This window comes from Patella vulgata, chromosome 9 (assembly GCF_932274485.2).
Source record: "Patella vulgata chromosome 9, xgPatVulg1.2, whole genome shotgun sequence".
Classification (NCBI taxonomy): Eukaryota; Metazoa; Mollusca; class Gastropoda; family Patellidae; genus Patella; species Patella vulgata.
This window is the reverse complement of record NC_065887.2, coordinates 14,158,325-14,183,364: the sequence shown is the minus strand read 5'-3', so window position 1 is coordinate 14,183,364 and position 25,040 is coordinate 14,158,325. Positions and strand designations below refer to the sequence as shown.

At 36.6% G+C, this 25,040-nt stretch overlaps 1 protein-coding gene across 2 annotated transcripts in view; it reads left to right on the top strand.

Annotated features, from left to right (window-relative positions):
- LOC126831915 (melatonin receptor type 1A) overlaps positions 1-25,040 on the top strand; it is a 37,060-nt gene that overhangs the window by 8,955 nt on the left and 3,065 nt on the right. The window contains exon 1 of one of the 2 annotated variants that reach the window (XM_050562587.2): positions 10,917-11,053. The exons of the other annotated variant lie outside the window; for it this stretch is intronic. The gene's annotated coding sequence lies outside the window, so the exon portion shown is untranslated. Of the gene's footprint in view, positions 1-10,916; positions 11,054-25,040 lie in introns of those variants that run through there. 2 annotated transcript variants of the gene reach the window in all.

The following is a 25,040-nucleotide window of genomic DNA, read 5'->3' as shown; positions in this document are numbered from 1 at the left end:
TTGCTAAAACCCCTACGCACATGCGAATTATTTAAATAAAAATTTAGCCATACGATATTCCTAAAATGTTGCGAAATGACTATATCTGTGCTGATAGGACGTTAAACTCTCTCTCTCTCTCTTTCTCTCTTTTGCATTTATTACCGCCTGGATTTAAAGCTTCCGTGTGCGTCATGGACCTTTGTTTCGAAGTGAGTTAGGGTTAGGATCTTGTAAACTGACTCTATAACAAAGCGCCCCCCCCCCCCTGTTTGCCTTTGTGTCCCCATGATGGGCTGCCGTTTATCTCCTTATTGGCCGATTTATTTCGTTATTATTATCCCGTTCTAGGTGGCAATAATGGTGTGCTGTTATCAGTTAATACTTTTTCTTTAATTATCATGAGGTTTTTTTTTATCTTTTACCAAGAAACGTTTTTCGATTGTTTTCCAAAGTGAAGGATTAAATCTAGATTTAACACCATTATTCGTGTAACTCCTAATTTGAAATGGTTTTATCGATTTTTCTAAACCCAAATCAGATTTTCCTACAGTTTTTATCAGCAAGAATCGAAAATTGGAGAGAAAAACAATTAAATTCCCATTCCAATTATTTCAGTTCGTGTGCAAATCTTATTATGTCTGGTAAATATGTTTTGATGATACAAGAGTTACGTCTAATGATGCCTTGAGACCCATTTTATTTGATGGTTCACCGATGACTTATATAATGTCTGAATTGTGTGCGTTATGCCCCACTATTCTACGTGCGTTTTATCTTGTTGGTTTATATACTCCCCGAATTGTATCACACTGATCAGCAGTGAATTTTTCGCTAGGCCGCTACAATCACTGATAAGGATGACATCGAAGCGACTTAATGAGCCAGAAATATTAAATTAACTTTTTTCCTGCGACAAATTAAATTCTAAAACATTTTTTTTATGTATTTGAAAAATAAATAAAGGCGTTTGACGTATTTGTAGGTAAAAATTATTTCCTATTTAGTGTAAATGGGTATTAAAATGACTAAAAGGCAGCATTCCGCCCGAAACAGTAATGTCTTATGTAAACAATGCACGCGCTATTCAGCCAATGATTGACGCCGCGTGCTGTGACGGCACGTGTTAAGGCATTCCTGTGCCACCTACACAACCACAATTCTTGTATAAACTCTTTGTCTCGTTAAATTCACCGTATGTTTGGCTCAATATAGCCCGGTTGGAGCTGACGTGCCATTAAACAACATTTCATTTCATTTGTATAAGCTCTGCAATTCAATATTCGTATTCAGTTTTCTGTTGTTAAACATACTGCACGGGCTGTTTTGCTATTCTTGTGGAAGACGCCTGTCGAAATTCAGAAATTCGTTAAATTCACCATATGTTTGGCTCAATATAGCCCGGTTGGAGCTGACGTGCCATTAAACAACATTTCATTTTATTTGTATAAGCTCTGCAATTCAATATTCGTATTCAGTTTTCTGTTGTTAAACATACTGCAGGGGCTGTTTTGCTATTCTTGTGGAAGACGCCTGTCGAAATTCAGAATCGTCTAGTCTTCATCGCACGAAGGGTCTGGGTCAGTTGTCAACATTTGGCGAAATTTACTGGATAATCAACTACATAAAAACAACTCCCGGTTACGCATAGTCAATGGCACTTTTAGTTAAAGTCAAGTAACGACGAATTAGGATTAATAACAAAAACATAGATATGGTCCTTGAAGAGAGAAATTTGGGTATTGAACAGGCAATGCAAATATGCTTTTCTGAAATGAGCGTCGACATCTTGTTTTAGGGCACCTCTCTTAGACTTTGATTATGATAATGTAAAAAGACCGGATAATCTATTCCAAGACCTAGTTATTCTCAAATGTTGACAACCCAACCAGACATTTTTAAACGCCCTGTTGTTTATACAGATTTATTGTCCCTATCACCGAAATCGAATTCATCCTTCGACATGCAACATATCAAATTGTGACACACTTCTTGTCTTTATTGTAAAAACGCTCGTGTACGTTTGTTGACTGATACTGTGTGATCAACATTGTCTCAGGCGCTCGAAATTATTGACGAATATTAACCGAAGATATAAAAATAACATAACATGTCAGATAACTACCCTAAAATGATAATCTTGTCCCCTCCCCTTATATAATATTGAGAATTATGCAGAGGCGTAGACGCATACCGATGTCAATATGTGTGTTTTGTCTCTTGACAAATCATTGAAATTACAGCACACGTTTCTTATATTCTGCGTTGTCACACTTTTAATCGAACTGATCGTGCTAGAAGACACATATTTGGTGATATGAAAACCGGAAAAGATATGAAAATTAAAATAAAGTATAATCTCTCTTATACAGAATTCGTGTACTAACATGTATCAGCAGAACTTGTATTACCAAAAAGATAGCGTGGTTAAAATGTCGAAATTCCGATAAAACAGGATTTATCTCAGTCTAGAATTACAAGCGATTGATTGGTTTATTTTGCGAAGGTCAGCACTGTGTAGCGTTGCATATTGTGGTGCATATTTCTTAGCGTTGATAAAACCATTTGTCTTCGTATTCTTGACTTGACTTGAACATTCACATGGCAAAATGAAATGAAATGAAATGGGGTTTAACGTCCTACTGTTTTGCTCCGAACTGGGCTAATGAAGACGGGCATACGCCATACAGTGTGCTCTGAGGGAAATTTTGCCCGGACAGCGGCACTACGGCCTACTCTTATATCGAATTCCAACTGTCAAGGGATCTTTTACGTGCACGCCAATGAGTACACGGGACCTCGGTTTTTCGTCCCATCCGAACGACTAGACAGCTGTCCTTGTCAGCCCCTCCGTCCTGCATCACTGACAAGGGAGAACCACGCCGGAAAATCGGGATGAACTTTCTCGGCCAATGCAGGGATCGAACACCCGACCTCCAGGCTAGCGAGCCAGCGCCTTACCCACTTAGCCACCGTAATCCCCCATTCACATGGCGCTCAGGTTGGAATTGTATGCCTTGATATATTGGGGTGCCTATTTCTTAACGTCGATGAAATCGTTTGTCTTCGTATTCTTGACTAGGACATTCACACCCAATCAATGTTTTGTAGACAGGACAGATTGTTCGTATAGTCGTCATCGTATTTTAACCGGACGCATGTTTCTGTCCCAGTCGATCGACTAGGCAACATTGCAATTGCCAGCCTCACACAGTTTACGAACTTGAAATGAAATGAAATGGGGTTTAACGGCCTAATGTTCTGCTCAGACTGGGCTAATGAAGACGGGTGCAGGTTTTACATCGGGCAAGTGGGAGCCGGGTTTGAAAATTCCCGTGATTGTTTTATAATTATAATTAACAAAGGCGACTTTAGAGTAAATTGTTTGAGCGGTATTGAGTAATTGGATGAGAATAACACATGACACAATTATGTGAAATACAAGTTACTTAATGAGTTTATTTCAGCGACGTTTCGACGAGGATTAATATGAATTTAAGTTTTATAACCAAATTGCACAGAAATGTATAATAGAACTTTTGAATCCCATTTCATTTCATTTTATTATTCAAATTTGTCAAAAACGGAACGAGTTTTGGATGCAAAGATTCTTTCTTATTTTCTTCTGTATGAAAACTATGAAATTACAGCGATAAGGATTTCCGACTACAAAAGAAATTGTCGGTCAATTGTAATTAATTTGTTCGTCATTTGTAATAAATTATTCAGGTTGATAATGGAAGATGAAAGTTTGAATTCGAAAAGAAAAACTAAATCCAAACATCTTTAAATGTCGTACCTACGCAAAATCAAGGAGTCGTGTTCAAGACTGCCCTCGTTCAAATGGACAATGTTAGTGTCATGGAGAATTATCTCCTGATGTTTTACTTCTACACCATATAAGTGTATTTATTTACTATTAAATGACAATTTTCTTGGTCTTCGTAGAAAGTATAAATGAGCTGAAAATCATCTGTATAGCCGTTACCGATCCCTTCTTAAGCCGGCCGCAATAAGTACTTGCCTTTATTAGTGTCATTTCCGGCTTCTTCAGATCTTTGTTGTGGCCATCTGTATATAGATCTCCATGTTTAAAGTATTTCTGGCCTTCGTTTAACCAGTTATATCGCATTGGTAGAGAGAGAGAGAGAGAAATGGGGTTTAACGTCCACTCGAAACAAACTAGGTCATTTCGGGACTAACATATGGTTTAATTTTATTTACATAATTCGCTTGCGCGTAGGGGTCTTTAGCAGTGGGAGGAAACCGGAGGACCCGGAGAAAACCCACGAGGTTGGACAAGCGACCCTACTCCTTGCCACGTACAACCGGGGATTCGAAACCACGCCAGTCGACTCAATGACAGACTGTATGATACAGCGTGCACACGCTAACCATTTAGCCATCCAACCCCCCTCGCATTGGTAGAACTGCTGGACACCGACATTGTTCTTTAATTTGATCCCGATATATAATAATATATTGTTTAGTATTGAATAGATCTAAATCACTTCCTTCTACCAGACTTTTTGTAAACACACTCTCCGGTCATGGTATGCACTAGAGTACTGCAATGTTTAGGAAATGCTTCCATGTACGGGTTTTGTGTGAGTGGTTGGGCTAACTGTGTGTGTGAAATAGCTTTATTTAACGTCCACTTCCACCGAAGTTATATCGTAGACAAAAGTAATCTAACTCGTAGTAAGTTTGTTTTTATATTTTAATTGGAGTCCTAACCCTGTAGACTGTAGATTGTCATTTTTACATCTTTAGACTGTCTGTTCCAAAGGTGGCATGCTGGCCGAATGGTTTAACACCTGGGCCCTTATTCGCGAAAACTTAAACTAAGTTACAACCGAAATTTTAAGAAATACTGCAACTTCATTGGATATATGCAAATTGATTTTACTGGTCAGCCAATCGAATTGCAGTATTTCTTAAAATTTCGATTGTATCTTAGTTTAAGTTTTCGTGAATAAGGGCCCTGCACGGTAGATCGTAAGGTTTATCACTGAGTCATGTGGCGTGGCCTCGATTCCCCACTTGCACGTGACAGGGAGCAGGGTCGCCTGTTCAACATCGTGGGTTTTCATCCTGGTCAACCGGTTTACCCCTTCAGCTAAAGACCCATACGAGCAAGCGAATTATTGAAATAAAATTGAACCATGTTAGTCCTGAAATGACCTAGTTTGTATAGAATTGACGTTACATCTCTATCTCTCTATCTCTCTCTCTCTCTCTCTCTCTATCTTTGTTATATTGGTTTGCTGTTAGAATCGATGCTTCTCTATTGTTATTTCTTATATCCTAAATTCCATATATCGGTCAGAAGATTATCGAATTGGGGATCTTATAAGTCACTTGCCATGATTACTTTATCTCATGCCATCTACTATTATTGAACAAATGTCTATTTGTCCAGCAGCAAGTTTCTTAACCCAATTGTTCAAATCTACAGTCCCGTATGTTTGGAAACAATTCTAACCACACACTAATAGATCGTAATTTGTTTACAAACAAAGCACTCGTCAACCATATTTGTTTTGGCTAGCAACCAATCTATTTCCAGATCATGTTGTTTTGGGAGACGGTGTTAGACTGGTACCAGTATTATCTAATGTTATCCAGATAAATTGTCCACGGAGATTTTGAAATTGTATCAAGTAGTCTACGGCATGTTTTTACTGCCTTTTCTGAATGCGAATCAGCCCACAGGTCTCGTTTGGAAGTGTTGAGTCGATATCGTCTCAATATGTGGAGCGCACATAAAATTATTAATGAAAAAAAATTATACTCTCAGGTAAAAATTTATAAAAAATATGAAGTTATAGAAAGAAAATACTAACTTCATTTAAGCTATCGATTACTAGGGTCATCTGCATTTATACTATATATATATATATATATATATAGTAGCCATTTACACAGGTTCTGGGCTGTACCAGAGCCAGTTACTTGATTGTTTTAAAATGTGTATACATACTCAGTAATTGTGTATCCATAAAATTATACCTTGTGTTAATATGCTCATTGAAGAAGTTGATTTATCACCCAATAATACATTCTACAGTAGATATCGCTTGTGTGATATATTTCATAATCTACTGCGATATCTCCTTAGGAGATAGATGTCGCTTTACATGAATTTGATTGGTCAGTTGAAAAGGAACTACTTTTTTTATTTTCAATTAATAGTTCATTTCTTATTAAAAGTAATTTTTTTTATTATTAAAAATGAACTATTGTTATTCAATTGACCTTGATGGAAACACTGGGTCAATATTATAAAGGACTTTGCAATGGTTGAATTGCTGTCAAAAAATGATGTATCACTACACCGTAATGTTCAGTAAAAGTGAAATCTACAGCAAAGAATTATATTTATCTATTTGTGCATGTAAGAAGGGATTGGGTGATAAATAAAATCTCCTACTCGTCTTTTTTGATATCCAAAAATATCAACACTCGTTGATAAAGTAAAAAAAACAAACTCGGCAGAGCCTCGTTTTTTCTTACTTTATCAACTTGTGTTGATATTTTTCGATATCAAAAAAGACTGGTAGGAGATTCTTTATATATACGGTTGTCGTTTATTGTTTGCAATATCTGTGTATAGTGTGTGAGAGCCACGGTGGCTAGCTAGCCTGGAGGTCGGATGTTACATCCCTGCATTGGCCGAGAAAGTTCATCTGGATTTTCCGATGTGGTTTCCCCTTGTCAGTGGTGCAGAACGGAGGGCCTGACAAGGACAGCTGTCTAGTCCTTCAGATGAGACGAAAAACCGAGGTCCCGTGTATATATTGGAATGCACGTAAAACATCCCTTGGCAGTTGGAATTCGATATAAGAGTAGGCAATAGTGCCGCTGCCCGGGCAAACTTTCCCTCATAACACACTGTATGGTGTATGCCAGTCTTCATTAGCCCAGTATTTGAGCAGAACAGTAGGACGTTAAACCCCATTTCATTTCATTTCATTTCATTTTTGCCTTGTCGTCGAGATTGGAATTTTTTTATGTGTGGTGCGGTCCTCCTGCAGTTATTAGTTATTATTAAAGATTTATTGCTATTATGTATTTTCCCCTACAATCAAAATGTTTCGAAATTGTTTCATGTTAAATACTCTTTTATTAATTGTGAATATTGGAAACTTTAATTCGATAATACATTGTTTACGTGTTTGAAAAGATAAGCCAATGCTTTCGATATGTATGACTTGCCTATTAATTATTAACCGCACTAACGGATAATGCTTTTTGTTCAACTAGTATAGCGCGGATGTTATTATACAATGGAACCGTTATGCAGCACATTCTTATATGCTATTTTATAATAGAACTGTTATATACAGGGCATGGTGTAACGGCTATGCTATTTTACAATCGAACCGTTATACAGTATAACTTTGTAACGCACATGTTTTTATCTAGTAGAACTGGTATACAGAACTGGTATTAGAATTGGTAGATTTGTTATTATTTGGGGTAAGGCGGTTTTATCTAATTTTTAGAGCAAAAGTACACCGTGGTTTACTTATTTCGTCTAATTAGTAAAATAATATGTACCTGATCAGATATAATAATTGTGTGGCAATAATATTTTCAGTAAACTGATAGTGAAAAAACGTCAATCAGTCAGGGCCTCAGGGGGTGATTGGTAGTTGAAATATTACTAGCCGGATGTGGACAGTGTGGTTGACAAGGCATGCACTGGATGTGGGCGTGGCCTACCTCTGTTTTTGTACGCCATACAAGGCCATGTTTGTTCTACAAATTGGAAACAAGTATGGCAATTATTTAGGGCAATATTTTTTTTTATTTAATTATTTCTGAAGCTTTGTAATCGAAGTACAGCTTTAAAAGCCGCGAATTAACATTAGCATATTTCAGACAATGGCTTGTTTTCTCTGTACAATCCCCAATATTAAAATGCATTAGGAAAACAAGACAGCATATCAACGATAGATAATCGCCCAGTTTAGATTCAATCATCAAGCGATTGTACCAACTACATTATCGATGGTGCTGGCGTATTTGTATCTTCTGCATAATGTTTAAAAAATTTCAATTTATCATAATCTTCGTAAACACTGAACGGAATTGCGCCATTTCCTTTTAGAGATTCAACTTTCACAATACAATATTTTACAAGGGATTCGAAATAACGATCCGTGGTTTTAACTGTCAAAATAATTATCCTTGTTGTTATAATTAGTGATTATCGATATTACGGACTTTACGTCTAGCCAAAACTGACAGCTAAATTATTCTACTTTTGGTCTGTTATTAATATTTCGCTCCATTTCAATTTCGCTGTCAACACATCCCCTTTTGAGGCTTTTGCCGTCATTATTGGTGAGATTGTTTTACTTTGTATGATACTTAATAGGCTTCTGGACTGTCATTTGTTATCCATATCTCCACATACAGAATATTGTGGATTTTATTTCGGCTATTGAAGACGAGTCGCTCTGGAAGAACGAAGTCTGGATCTAGTATTAATTAGTTTGGTGTGATGCTTTGATTTCTAGTTAGTGTCTTGTTTAAACACTATACTTTTGTGAGACACAGGAAAAGCGTCTAATCTTTTCATTGGCGAGAAAACGGGGCCCATCTGCGTGTGCGCTGGTGTGCATCATAACAGAATCCAGATGGAATTAGATGTCCCGGCAAAATGTTGCCCATAGCACACTGCATGGCATTTGCCCGTCTTCATTGTTACTGAATAGTAAGATGTCAACATTTTCAAAATCATTTTATTATATTTTCAGTTGCATTTCATTGTTTTAACAATTTGCTCAGGACACGGATTAGATAATCATTAAGATCTTTCTTTATGGCAAATTTTATAACAGTCTAAGTAATTGCAATGGGAGCCCCCGTGTTTGTAAAAGCCGTTGCGAGATTATCTCTCTCAGATTAGGAAATCGTGATCAAGGACTTTAAATGGCAATTTATTCAATTGAATAATTAGAATTTGTCAAATCAAATACATACAACGGATAAAATATGTTGTATTGAACTACTATATTAAAGGGGGCAAACACGACTTATTGCCCAAATTAAATCAACATAGATGTTATTATCTTACCGTGAAATCATGGTCTTCTGATATTCAATATTTAAGACAAAATGAACATTTTAAATTTGCACGCGAATCGCGTGCCAGAATGCTTTCGAGCGGCATTTGTAATAAAGCGACTCCATGAACGGGGCTAAGCAGGAGATTACTACCGGTGTAGAATGAAATAACCAGATACCAAAGACTGCCATTGAATTGGGACTTTTCGTCGAATATAACTGATTAAGACATTACAGTAAAAACAAAAACGATTTAATGTAAATCAGTTTATATAATTCATAATACATTCTTATATGCGTTGTGGCCCCCTTGTGACCATTTCTAGATGCCAAATAATGGCGATTTAGCTCATTTAAAGGGAAAAATGGCTAAATTAAAACTTTATTGGAAGGCATAAGATTCCAGATCATTGATATACATCTCGAAAGACAACATTATATACAGTTTTAATGAATGCCAAGACTGTTGTTTTAAGCACACCATAATATAAAGAAAACTGGCATGTACAAAAAAGATTATTATGGCTTTACTTATCTAAGACACATAAATATCGCGGTGTGAAATCAATGTAGACCAATGTAAATTTAATGCTTTAAACTTTAATTAGTTAGTCGATATCAAAATTTCTTATTTTTTTGGTGAGGGGGGGGGGGGTGGGGGTGTATAAGTATTTTTGGCTGTGTATGGTTTTACAAGTAGAAATGAAATTGGGTTTAACGTCCTACTGTTTCGCTCCGAACTGGGCTAATGAAGACGGGCATACGCCATACAGTGTGCTATGAGGTAAATTTTGCCCGGACAGCGGCACTACGGCCTACTCTTATATCGAATTCCAACTGTCAGGGGATCTTTTACGTGCACGCCAATGTGTACACGGGTCCTCGGTTTTTTCGTCTCATCTGAACGACTAGACAGCTGTCCTTGCCAGGCTCTCCGTCCTGTATCACTGATAAGGGGGAACCACGCCGGAAAATCTGGATGAACTTTCTCAGCCAATGCAGGTACCTCCAGGCTAGCGAACCAGCGTCTTACCCACTTAGCCAACGTGACCCCTTTTAACTAAGTAGAGGCTTATCTTCTTATCTTCTCTTTACGTTTAGAGGTATCGCACTTTCCCTTTTTGAGATAAATACTGTATTGCTGAAGGCGATAATACCTTTTTAACCAAGGACAGCTTTCGATGCATAAACGTCATTTTGTAATGAATAAACGCAACAGTTCTATGAAAAGCAATTACTGTCTTTTAATCTGGGCTACGTGTCTACAATGATTGAGAGTTTTGAACTCCTTAATGTAATGAACTAATCTTTCTCACGCATTCACATTTCAAGCTGTGTATATATATCTGGAAACTGGTAAATTAACCAACATTTAAAGACGGTAAATTTTACCATGACCCTACCGATATTATCTGAATTATAGTCTAGCCTTATTTGTCTTTAATCAAACGGATAAAAGAAAAATGTTTAAAATATGTTGATTGAACAGAAACTAACAACAGCACTGTAACCTGAATTCTGTCGATAGTGTTGATGAATTGAAGAAGCTGTCTGTCTGTTCTATGAATTCTTCTATTTTCTGGTTCCTGGTAGAAGACAGGCGTAGTAATCCATGTGGCTATCAATATCAATAGAGTTCATCACTCTATGTATCTTCTCTCTAAGACAAGAAATTCCCTTAATAGACGGGATGGCGTAAATTAGCTTAAATCCTAATACTCGAAAGGAAATCAATGTTTGGTCGGGTTTCGATCTGCCATTTTCCCGCGTTTTCTTAAGTAGCATGCAACTCTGTGGCATCGGGTGTAATCTAGAGAGTGGAAGCAGCAATATAGCCATAACCATATTCCATGTTCCTGGACATCCGACATCTATCGACATACAAACTTTTGATTAATTGTCTACAGTTCAGGGCTTTCTATTGAAAAACTTGAAGAAGTCTCCAGGACAGGATTGGACAAATACTTACCCTACTTTGATCTACACTCACTATGTGGTAAGTGCTCTTGTTGCAAACTGAGATGAAAACATACGACATATATGTCAGCTAACATGGATTTTGTTACATTCTTTAGATCATATTCTTGATGTTAATCAATTCCTCTTCTTTGCGTGTACACAGGAAGCAATCTAGACTTTGTTGTTTTTCACTTTGCCTACTTCACTTTTAAAGTAGTTTTGTTTTTGGTGGAGTATTTTGATCTTGTACCAGACTTCCCTTGATCGTCATCTCATGTGGGCATGTTAGATCGTTATTTCAGAAAGAAAAAAGAAGTCAAGTGCCATTATTTTCTTCTGCAGCATGTTATTGTGCTTTGTGGACAAACAAGTTTAAGTGGCTCTTTGGTTTTCAAACTATGTTGATTATTTTCATTATCTTTAACACGAGACCAGGTCCAGTTACATAGATTTTCTTTGGTTCGCAACAGTCGAAAACAGATTTAATTTAATTTTAGGAACGTTACCAGCATTCGGGGTTTGTGTTGTTTTTTCTGTTATTTTGTTGTTGCTAGTTTGTTCGGGGTTTTTTTTTTTTTTCTTTTTGTTTATTTATTTATTTATTTTTTTTTTTGGGGGGGGGGGTGTTTTTTTTTAGGTTTTTTTTTTTTTTTTTTGGGGGGGGGGGGGTATTTGTTTGATTTTGTTTATTGCGTCCGCCATCTTTAGCAAGCGTGGATATGACTAACGAAATACCGAAGTTTATTCTCGGCACAGGTCAGGCTTCGATTTAGGGATATCGTGGCCGTGAGTCGTGTGCCAGACCTACCCAAGCCTAATCGTGAACCTGAACTGGCATGCATAATGTCAAATGAAATTGTTTCTGGGTATTATCTTGAGAGAGAGTGGAACGCTAATTGAGTTAATAACACGAACGTTGAATGCAAAGCCCGCGTATTACTGTATGTTACTCCTTTGAACTCATCAAGTTCCCTCGGGCAAAGTAACTATAGCATCGGAGGTGGGTCGATTAATTTGCAGGCCATGTTTCTTTTTAATTCCATCAAGTTTCTTTCAGGGTTAAAGACAATCTAATCTAACAATGCAATCCAAAAAGAAACTGTGTAGGTTATATCAGTGTATTCGCGACACATACCAAATTTGTTCGCATTCTACTATATAAAATATTGATTGACATGATTTCAATCAAATTCAAATAAATTGGATGTAAGTCAATACCGTTGAGGAAATGGGGCGTATTGTGTAGTGTTTTGTCGGTTTTCCGGGGGTATATTGGTTTATTTGGACACTTCAAGATGTACTGTGCCAGGGCTAAATGCTTGTTGGAAAATATTTTTTTCTTGGATTCAAATCTTATATAAATTCTTAATTAGGCATTTATTCACACGTTAATTCTATAATTAACTCTCTAGACGACCGGGCAGCCGTGATATTTAGAACACCCATGCCATTTAATAATTTAACGTTATAAATCATAATCGAGACTTTGTTTATTAGTATTTCCGTTGCAATGGTACTTGACAACCGAAACAAACTATCTCGTCAAAATATTTTCCCGGGCAGCGGCGCTACAGCCTACTCTTATTTGGAATTCCAACTGTCAGGGGTTCATTAGGTGCACGACGGCGTGTACGCGGGACCTATCTTCCCATCCGAATGACTAGACGTCCTGCACCACCGACAAGAGGAAACCACGCCGGAAAACCGCGGAACTTTCTAGAATACATTAATTTTTCGTTATCCATTTTTGAATTATAATAGCCTGAACGACCAGCTCATTATTTAAATCTTACATAATGCGTCTATAAGTGTTCTATACCTTCTCGTGTTTCTGAGTTTTGGGTTCGCTTCGTATTTTTATGAAGATTTGCTGTTACCACCTATATACCGTTGGCTCTTTTGCCTGTCTGCCCAACCTCTTGTAATCGTTACGTGGGTTTGACTCAGATTTATTTTCAATATTTACTGTCAAGAAGGTCTAGAATATAATAGAATTAAACCAGTTGCCAGAGGGCCAGTTTCACAATGACAATACCTTGATGGTATTAATGCGCTTCGATGCGAATATTTTTCAAAGAATGTATCAGAATTAAAATAGAATATGATACTCGGTTGAATCACAAGTCTCAAGACTAGCTCACAACCAGCCGCAGTGTTTTGACACACGCGGGTCGTAGGGTTTGGTAGCTAGCATACCACAGCCGCAAGAAACCGGTTTGAATGTGCAGGAACAATAGTCTCTACGACCAGTCTGCGATCTTCTACGGTGCCGAACACACGCAAGTGGCGCTTAAGTCTTGCGCACGGTTTTCTAAAAGTTTCCCCGTAGACTGCTCGTAGTAGCACGTGTGAACTAGGCTTTAGTCGCTCAAACTTTAGACTTTCAACGAACGCTGTGATTATCGTAGGGTTTGGTAGCTAGCATACCAGCCGCAAGAAACCGGTTTGAATGTGCAGGAACAATAGTCTCTACGACCAGTCTGCGATCTTCTACGGTGCCGAACACACGCAAGTGGCGCTTAAGTCTTGCGCACGGTTTTCTAAAAGTTTCCCCGTAGACTGCTCGTAGTAGCACGTGTGAACTAGGCTTTAGTCGCTCAAACTTTAGACTTTCAACGAACGCTGTGATTGTCGCGTTGTTCACAATCTGCATTTTGTTTTTAACTGATTCCATTCTTTACATCTCCAGCTAATACGACGAGAAGATACATACAAACCATAACATTGTTAAGATGCAAGAACGGGTGAATCTCGCTAGATTTCTTAAATATTTACTGTAAATATATACAGTGAAGAATACTCTTACGAATATGGAATTTGAAATTCGCGGCAAATTCGTGGATAATGATGAGATTGGGTTTGAGATATACTGAGAAAAGTTTCGGATATTTATAAGTTGAATACTCTGGTTTCCTTAATGACAAAAACATCAATATTAATTAACTTTTAATATCAGTTTTTTTATGATTTGTGCATTCTTGATAATCTTTATCAAGATGTATTCCAAATGGCATTTATAAAAATATCAACAACACTACAATAAATCGTTTAAATCGCAAACTCTTGTCATCAGTGTACAAATACAACTTTCCAAATTAATGTCCGACACCCCGGTCCATTAAGGTTTTTTTTGTTGGTCTCAATCCAATATCTGCATGTTTAGATTTGTTGGACAGATAACATGAGTTTCATACCGTATCTAGTTGGTACGATCCTGTGTTAAAACGATCAATGTTCTTCAAATGATATCTTTATGGGCCTAGTTTGACTCGATGGGTCGAAATCTGACATTTCCGTCCACATTAATCTTGCTTTTACTACAGTAGACATATTTTGATAAATGAATAAAATATTGGTTTCTGCTGTGAAAGAAACAGACGTGTGATTTACGAGCGGGCATTGGTAACCAATTCAGACATTATAATTGTAATGTACATGTGTGTATATTCAAGCATCACCAACGCGCTATATAAACCTATTACGTGGCCGAGTGGGGGCATCGTAAATAACGTTCAGATCGATTATTTTGAGACAAAAACGCATAACAGACAATAACATGAATGATATTATGGTAAAATTTTAGACTTTTACTACTAGAATCATGTCATCCAGTAACGTGGCGCTAAAGTTTTAGAGCCCCCCCCCCCTGTTGATTTTGAGAAAGGTGTGTCCAATTGTAGCTCTGTGAGACACGTCACATTGTCATATTGTATCTAGGTGAGATGTGTCCTATCGTATCTAGAAGATACATGTCCTGTTGTATATAGGAAGGATTGTATATAGGTGTGATATCTCCCGTTGTATCTATAAGGTGACACGTGTCCTATTGTATTTGGGTGAGATGTGTCCTATTGTATTTGGGAGGGACATGTCATATTGTATTGCAAAAAAAAGCCACTTAACTATAACTTTATCTGACAAATTTTGTTTCAGTCTCAAAATAACCACATGTATGTATACGTTCGGAATTTACAATTCTTATTTTAATTCAGACATTTTTATAGGCCATCTGTATGACCATTTACATAATTATAAACCCCACCCACGAACCTATGTTTTGCTAGGGGTAATTCCCTATCACACTATGCCCACTCCGCCTCGGAATGATCAAAATGCAAGCTGTAAATTCAGACACTTTTCCTCGATGCCAGAATAACGACGCAAGGAAGAGTGATCACTACAGACGATTATTCGTCTGTATTAAAATAATAATCCCATGCCGTGAGTAGAGGAAATGGCCGTATTGCCAGGAAAACAAATCACCAAGAGACAATCTATGGCTGTTTATAATGTCATTTCTACTCTAATATTATTAGAGTACAATTGACATTTCAATTTACTTAATGAAATGTTCTAAATGTACATGTATGCTGTTTTTTCTTAAAGAACATAAACCTTCTGTTATCAACCATTAAGTTAATTATTTTGTAGACAAAAACTTCCTTCTGTTAAAGGGACTATCCCGATTTGAACAGAGTCTCAAAAATAAAGTTCCAAGTTTAAGTGCCAAAATATAGAGGAATGGTGTGTTTACCTTGTCTCAAGATTTCACCTCAAAATATTGAATCGTTTAGATGTGAACGTCAAAACTGCTTATCCGGATACGTAACCCTTTTAAGATTTCAGGTCAATTTTTTCGTTGGGTGACCTGATAATCTATTGCCGTTTCTTTAGAGTTATATACAGTGCTTGACCCACTTGCTGTACTTGATAACGAAAGGTAAATTTCACCTGCACCTTATTTTTATAAAATAAAGTCTGGTTTTATCCAGACACCGCATAATACAGCTTGGGACACCGGTCTCCATTTCCAGATTAAGACTGACGGGTTTAAGTTGTTTAGTTAGTTGCTCGGCCCTAAGGTTGAGGATTTTAAGAGATTTGAACTCAAAATTAAGCAGTTTTATTCTCCAAAATATTATCGGGATTGGCCCTTTAAAGAAGTTACATGGAAACCATAAGCTCAATAGAAATTAATGGACGCATTTGTGTAAGATTAAAATTCAATTTACTAAAACGCCTTTCATTAGAGATGATATATTTTCAGCGTTTTAAAGAGATTAGAAATTTAAGCACCACACGCTTCCTCAATGAAATTCATCTGCATTTGGATGCAGGTTTCTATGGAAACAATAAGGATATCATAGTATTAAGAATGTCAAAATGATCGATATTCTTTATTTGATAATGATTTTCAGGATGGTGGGAACAAAGGGCTGGCTCGCCCCCTCCTCGATAAATGTTGGGGGGTTGGATGGCCGAATGGTTAGCACGTGCGCGCTGTATCACAAGGTCTGTCATTGAGTCAACTGGGGTTTCGATTATCCAGTTGTATGTGACAAGGAGTAGGGTTGCCTGTCCAACCTCGTGTGTTTTCTCCGGTTTCCTCCCACTGCTTAAGACTCCTACGCACAAGAGAATTGTTGAAATGAAATTGAACTAGGTGTTAGTCCCGAAATGACCTAGTTTGTGTCGAGTGGACGTTACACTCCCCCACTCTCTCTCTCTCTCTCTCTCTCTCTCTTTAGAAAGAGAGAGAGAGAGATAAATGTGTCCAGTAGATGAAATATCATCGATATATTGATCAGTTTGACACAGGCCAATTAACGCATTAAACGCATATCTCAGTAAATCGAGTCGACTGTTTCAACCGTTCACCAACTTTAAAGTGTGATACATCTGTCAACAAGAGTAGACTCCCTTGTTGCCTATTCGCCAAACATGAATGATGGAGTTTACTTGTTTTCGAAGCTAATGGGCTTCAATGGAAATCAATGTAAAGGTCGTCAGACGAACCAGAGGTTAATTTACCAACACTATAAAAAAAAACAATACCTATGAGTATACAAACATGGATTAATGTGAAAAATTGAGTTCTTAGATGCTTAAAGGACAGGTGCCATGGGAACTAAGCCTTGTGTGTGTGTGGGGGGGGGCGCTTTTTATTATAAGGATTTGGCTATGATTAATTAAGTTTACACAACGTTGGACATAGTTTCCTTTAAATTATAGTCTGGGAACGTATTTTGCTTTAAGATTGGATAAGGTTGGTGATTGGTGAATATACATATACAAGTAGCCGTGCTCGCTGAACTGGTAATATATTATAAATTAGATTCGATTACAGCGTACAGAAATGTAGAACTTTAAAGAAGAAACAAAAAGAAACGAAACGAATGTGATATTTTTAGTTACATTAAAGGCGATAGAACTTCTATTCGGTAATTTTAATAGCTTATTGCACGTCAAACCTATTTGAACCCCCGGGAGGAAGTGTTTCTGCTGGTTCTTGTGTCGGTTTTGTTTGTTAGGCTTTTTTTTCTGCTGCTTCCTGATTAGTTTATAACTGTCAAGCTCACAGTGGGCTTACGATCCGATAAATGCTTTTCTAACATCCCTTTTTATATAGAAAAACAGGAATCACAAGTTGTTCCACCGTACGTCATCGTTAGCCGGACAGCAAATCGATATATTTTATAAGATGCAGACATTTGTGATTGGTATTTTTTATGACGTAAAATCCGGGGAAATTCTAAACAGCGTCATAAATCTCTGCTGGAAGTGGTTGTTCTGCTGTCATGCGTGGTGTGATTTCTAATTCCGTTCTGCCTCGTTCTTTGCTACTGCGGCATTTACAATTAGATTAAATAGCGACCTAGCTTTTAATCCTTTACAGTCCATCAAAGTAGCTCAGAGCACGCTTTTGTAACACCACTGAAGATATCATCAACTAATTTCTTGTTATTCACATACACAAAAAAAAGCTCGGGATTAATTTTTCCTCGCAGTTATCAGAATGATACTCATAACCACTTTTGATCTTCAAGATAGAAAACATCGCTATTGGCGTGTAGGTTTTTACGTAATTTATATGAGTTTTGCAATTTCTCCAGAACGATTCTAATGTTAAATTATTTATATAATACGGTCGTTTTTTGGAACTTGAAACCGAAGATGAGATACAATAATGACAAATACCGTATTGCACTGTTATAAAGCTCTATTCCCTTGATGCTATTCTTCGTGTGTAATTACACCACCGAACTTATTATTATCTGAAGGCGTAATTGTTCATTCTGGAAACTAGAAAGATAACTTTAAGGACCATTTCAATGTGTGTTATTATCTCGCAATACCTAATAACAAGATAGGGATAAATATTTAATTGTCTCCCAGGAATAAAAAGACAATAGTCTTTATCATACACGGGTTCTGCATTACCGTTCTCGATTAAGTTCTTCCCGGATGTTTTGTATGATTTTGTCATCCCGACAGAATATTTTACCATTGCGGATATAAGATGGTGTCTCTAGATTTTCAAACCTGTGTAAATAACCGCAAGTTATCCCGTACCGAGCTCTTCTATTGATTTTATTTTGAAGTATGTTTACCCCTTTCGGTAGAGGACGCTTATTATCTTCGAATTTTTGATTTCTCTGTTTTTAAAAAATAATTTAGCAGTCTGCTTAGGGGTGTTTTTTATTTATTTTTTTTTTTTGGCTTTCCTTTATGTTTGCTATGCATTATGTCCTGATGATCTGAATATCCTCCGGGATCACGTGGCTAAGTGGGTAAGACGCTGGCTCGCTAGCCTGGAGGTCGGGTGTTCGATCCCTGCATTGGCCGAGAAAGTTCATCCAGAGATTTTCCGGCGTGGTTCCCCCTGTCAGTGATGCAGGACGGGGGGGGGGGGGGGGGGGGGGGGGGGGTGACAAGACCAGCTGTCTAGTCGTACACGATATAAGAGTAGGCCGTAGTGACGCTGTCCGGGCAAAATTTCCCTCATAGCACACTGTATGGGGTATGCCCGTCTTCATTAGCTCAGTAGGAGCTAATATCCTGCTAAAAATTTCTGAACGCTAGTTAAGAGATTGGGGAGTCCTTTACAACGCTAAATGAATATCGGTGCAAAGATGGTTAAATTCCGTTCATTATATGAATTGAAAATCTGTAAACATCAGGCAATATTCAACGATATCTTTAATCTGATTGACTCTAGCCGCTTGACTCTATCACACTTTGATATTTTTTATTTTGTTTTCTTCATTAATTGTTAAATGATCAATTTCAGTGCATTTTAGAGTGGAAAAATGCAAATGACGCATGGAGACTTTAATGAAATTTTAAAATCTGATCATTTCAAAATTGATTAGCGGGACAGAATCTAAACAGGTTACAATTCAGCCATGTTGGTGAGATAAGCTTAAATTATAAAACGGTCTCATGGGGTTAGACTTACATGTATTGGAATCTGTAGATAAAGTCCGTCTTTTAATGAAGAAAAGTAGTTGCCTAAGTAATGTTGGCTAAATCGATGGCCGGCACTCTAAAAATGTCAATACTCTAATCCTTATTATGTATGGAATAAATCATATTTAATAGAAATTTTTAAATTTTACCATATATGAATAATATGATCTCTTGGAGAGAGATATCATAATTTGTTCTGCTCAAGATTAAAAGTGATGGGAGTGTAGTCCCAGACGTTTTAAGATTGATGACGGTCCCTTGGGTATGGATTAATTACTGGTAGACTAAAGTCAGGCTGACTAAAAAGAACAAATCGTTCAGATCGATTACGTCATTGCAGGTTTACCAATAATCAGAAATGATTATATTCAGCAGAATCTTGAGAACTCCACGGGGAAAAAAAGGATGCACAATTCTAATATGTTCAGTTTCTAATTTCAAGCTTCATTTAAGTGAATCTCAAGAGACGTGTCAAAAACTTGGACTATGAAGATTTCAACATACATTATGCAAGAGCTAAATCTGCCTATTGCAGATCTTTCTTTGGGCCTGAAATGTTGTCTAAAATTGGGTATTAATTAACTTATCCATACCATACTCAACTCTTGATATCATCGCTAGATTGCGATATTTACTGGATTTGAATCCGATTTGCTGCTCAATGCCCATTGATAATTTAATCTAAATAGTCGAGACTGTTTTATTTTTATTTTTTTTATCGTACCGACTTTAGTAATGATAATCGAAGCTAGGCCTAAAATTCAAAAGCTCACGTCTCGGTTCAGAGTGGATCAATTTGATTGAAATTTTCAGCAAATTATCTTTACTTTATCTAGTCTTTAACTATTATAGTGAGAACCGCCAGCTCTTTATCTTATCTCCAATAATGCCCCTTTAACACCTCTTCAAATGTAATTAAATCAGAATTAAACAGCGGTTTAGTTTAAGATCCATCACTCAGGGATTCATTATCGGCGCCCTTTAAATCAGAAAGGGGAGATAGACTCACTGAAAACTAGGTCATGATGGGACTGACACATATGGCAGAGCTGGGTTTCAATAACAATTCGTTACTGCGCTCAGGGTCTTGAGAGATAGAACCGACGACGCCATTTCTGCCCTCGCGCGGACCTGGTATCCAAACCATCATACCTGACTTAATGACAGATTTTATTATCGAAGGCGCACGCGTTAACCCCCCTCCCCACCCATATCATTTCCTATATTACGAGTTGTATTCGTACGTGACATCCGCTAACACCGGAGTGAAACATTCAAATGTAAAAGATAGAATATTTATTGCTTTTCACTAAAATCTATAGATCGGGATTCTGCGGTATGGTGCACTCTTGTCTTTCTTAAACGCGCATATGATGAGCGTCTAACAATTTTCCAATCATCTCAGAAAATTACACACGATATATAGGTTTGGCTAACATTCAAAGCGGTAACATGTCCCTAAAGGTTTTGAGCAAATTTCACTAAAAGCCCATGTAATGTTTATCATCGTTCAACTGAAAAATTTACGCTAGCTTCCCTCTACGAGTCAGTTTAGCGTTGATACAAATATCAGACCGCGCTTAACGACTTTATAACCAACTCGGTGATCAATGGCATAAAGATTGAAGATTAATTCGGCTTACTACGATCAGAAAGGATTACACAGTTAACGACTTGGATTTATCCTTAGCTAGTCTGTACTATTAAAACAGCTACATTATATACTAACTTCACGTAATGGACGCTAGTCTGGTCCACGTCAATATATTACATTAGATCAAAGTTGCGTCAATCGGGAAGCTAGATTCAATTTTTCTCATCTGTGCGATTACGATAAGGGGCAAAATCTTTCCTGGTTTAAACAGTGTTTTATTCAACAGAAGATGTATATTAATAATATGTCGTATAAAGTGAACAGAACACAATCTAGGTTACCCCTTGTCAGTGGTGCAAGACGTAGAGCCGTGCAAGGAAGGTTGTCTATTAATTCGGACGGTACGAAACCGAGGTTCCGCGAGCTCGTTGACGTGCAAATAAAAAAACCCTCGGCAGATGGAATTCGAAATAAAAGGGTATGCTCTATATCTTAAAAATAACTTTTAGAAATAGTGTGGGTTATATATTTTCTAAGAAATACAATATACAGACTTTGTTTTTGCATAAAATAATTTTAAAACAGTTGACAGTTTAAATTTCACCCAAAGTATATGAAAGTATAATGTTGTCTCTTGAAGTAACTATATTGACCGAACATTTTAGGCGAAACGAAATTATAACAAAAACTGTCACAATAACCCCACAAATTAGGATTTATGTGTGTTATTACCTTGTGCTTCTTATTTGGGTTGTACATTGCCGATCAAATGTCATCCAATCATCAATATTTTCACCATGAAGATGCTATATTTTGGTTACCTTCGGAGATTGCCACAATTAAGATTCTATATTTGGGTTACATTAGATAGTTGACAGACACGGTTCCCACTAAACTTTACTTCAAACATCATAAATATCTTCACCATGAAGATGCTCTGTTTTGATTACCTTGGGAGGTTGCCTCAATTAAGGTGCTATAATTGGGTTACATTAGATAGTTGACAAACACGATTCCCACTAAACTTTACTTCAAACATCATAAATATCTTCACCATAAAGATGCTCTGTTTTGATTACCTTTGGAGGTTGCCTCAATTAAGGTGCTATAATTGGGTTACATTAGATAGTTGACAAACACGATTCCCACTAAACTTTACTTCACACATCATAAATATTTTCACCATGAAGATGCTATATTTTGGTTACCTTCGGAGGTTGCCACAATTAAGATTCTATATTTGTGTTACATTCGAAAGTTGCCAAACACAGTTTCCACTAAACTTTACTTTAAACATAATTATACACATTCAATTGTAGTTAAGCTTGTAATATAATTAGATTAAGAAAATGTTAACTACAGTTTGCGGACTATATATTAGTGATGTATTGCGTCCTGTTACAGGAAATGGAGAAATAATTGTCCTCCAAATGAAAGAAGGTATGAATACATTTTCTGAACATAAAAAAGTGACATATCCGAAAAGAATAATCAGCCACATACAAGTAACAGGCACGTTCCTTCCGGGTCTTGACTGTATCCGACAATTTCGTTCCATACAAAACCTGCGACAGACAAGAAATTAGTTCCGAACCCATGTTTGTGACAGATATCGGAAGCAGCGTCAGGATATATCGTGTTTGTTAGTTTTAACACAATTAGCGGGGGCTTTTAGGTTGTTACAAAATATAAGCTAGAAAGTCATTTAACACTTATACTGTGGATACATTTGTGCGATCCCGTTGTGTGACAAGTAACGACAAATATTCGTTTGGTTTCAGTTATTGCACCCTTATTTTAATAATTTCAAAAGCGCAGTATGTATATAATAACTTTATTTACACCAGGAACTATAACGTAATACATGTATTACGAGAATGAAACACAATCTAAATTAATTCTACCATGGAGCTTATAATAATATGCCATGATAATCTAACTCCGTACTGACCCTTGAGGCTTAGATTCAGAAATAAAACTCTCCGGAACCCTGTCTAACAACTTCATTCGCCATGCATTAAGGATCATATAATATCTATCGTATTAGGATTACATGCCAACACAACATCACCTGTCATATGTTAAAATGATGGTTGTTCTGTTGCACTATCTAATTTATATCAGTTCAGGTTATTACAATATCTTATAAGATGGAATCACATGTTTATCAGATCATAACATGTGCCCTTTGTGATTAAAAAGTATTTATTTACAGTAAATAACAATTTTGTAATATTATGTTCTATTGAATGTTTTGTTTAATACGTCTACTTTTGTTTTGTGTTTTATTGAATATTTACTATTCTATGTTTTTGTTGTTCTGTGTTCTTGTTGTTCTATGTTTTTGTTGTTCTGTGTTTTTATTGTTCTATATTTTATTTGACATGTCTATGTTTCTGTTATAAACCTTGAGTGGCATTTAGTGATTGAGCACATTAAAAACACAACACAATTTATATGGAAAACAATCACTGGTTTATACACATATAGCACGACGTTTCGACATGTACTTGATAACGATAAGAGAATACTTGTCGAAACGTCGTGCTATATGTGTATAAACCAGTGACTGTTTTCCATATAAATTGTTTTGTGGTTTTATGTTTCTGTTGTTTTATGTTTTGTTTAATACGTACTGTTGTTCTATGCTTTGTTTAATATATAATGATGTTCTACGTTTTGTTCAATATACATGTATAATGATGCTCTTTATTTTGTTTAATGTTTTGTTCTTCTATGTTTTATTTGATATGTTATGTTGTTTCATGTACTATTGTACTATGTTTTTGCTTTTCTATGTTTTTGTTTTGTTTAATATATCATGATGTTCTACGATTTGTTTAATATATTAATGATATTATTTGTTCTGTTGTTCTATCTTTTTGTTGTCCTGGGGTTTTTTAAAGTTACAATTTCATATTTTCTAAGAAAGTCAAAACCTAATTATTTCTATGTCTTTTGCTCAATAGGTTGTCAACTCACTATTATACGATCATAGGTGTCATTCTCACACTTAAAACTCATTTACACCGGAAATAATTACACAATTTCCCCCATTGTTTTCTGTTCTCTAAAATGGAGTAGTTATCTTCAAACGTTGGAATTTGACGATGAAACTGATATTTTTGCCAATTTCTCAACTGGCAATAGTTAATTATAGGATTAATAGGATTATTCTTTAACAAGGTAGGACTGTTAATAGATACAATCTATTTTAAAAATATAACTTAAAAATATGAAATTGCAACTTAAATATGTGCTGTTGTTGTGTGTGTTGTTTTTTGTGTTATAAAATTCAATTTAAAAATCCTTCATATAAATTATAGTACAGGTGTTTTATCTCCTTGATGTGGAAAACCATTTATTTTTAACTTTTTTTATCTTTCAATGATAAACATGTCACTTATATTATTACAAAAAGTTCGTGGCGACGCACTGGGATAAAGGGTATTATTGCCGAGATATCCAGCTGAGACCCATTTCACGACAAGACTAGAATCTTTTTGTTTTAGGTGTTTGTTTAGAATACATTCGATTTATCTTCCGATGAAAACATATTGTGTAGGCGTCCTGAGAATATATTATCTGCATACCGAATTACAAACAGATCTTGGCGACGTCTTTTTCAGTAGCGGATGTAGAAACTCAAAATGGGAGGGGGGGGGGGCAAATCTAGGGCGCCATCCACATTGCCACCCTGCAATGAATTCCAGAAAAGTATAACACTGAGCGTCCCGGTAGAACATGGATCGCATTGCCTATATAGTTGTTCGCCGATCGTCAGTTCACCGAAAAGCAGTTTTATTTTCGTGGACATAGACTTCAGTTCCTATTATGATTGTTATTGATGTTATTATTAAATTTTTGTGAACCTTAGGATCAGTGGCTATAACACTGAGCTAACTGAAAGGAGGGAGGTGGTCTCCCCCTGAGAAAATTTTGAAAAATTGAGTCAATATCCTGGCATTTGAGGTAATTGCTGGATATTATTTTGTTTCGTTTTTTTATAGTTCAAAATTGCGTTTTACTTGTCTTTACTACATTAGGATCTGGAAGAATTGTTATATAACCTGCGTTCTGGTTGATGTGAGGGATTTGGCAATGAAACGGTCTGTTGGGACGAGTTCTTGGCGCGTGGTGCACGGAACTGTGGGTATCCCACTAGAACATCAACGCTGAT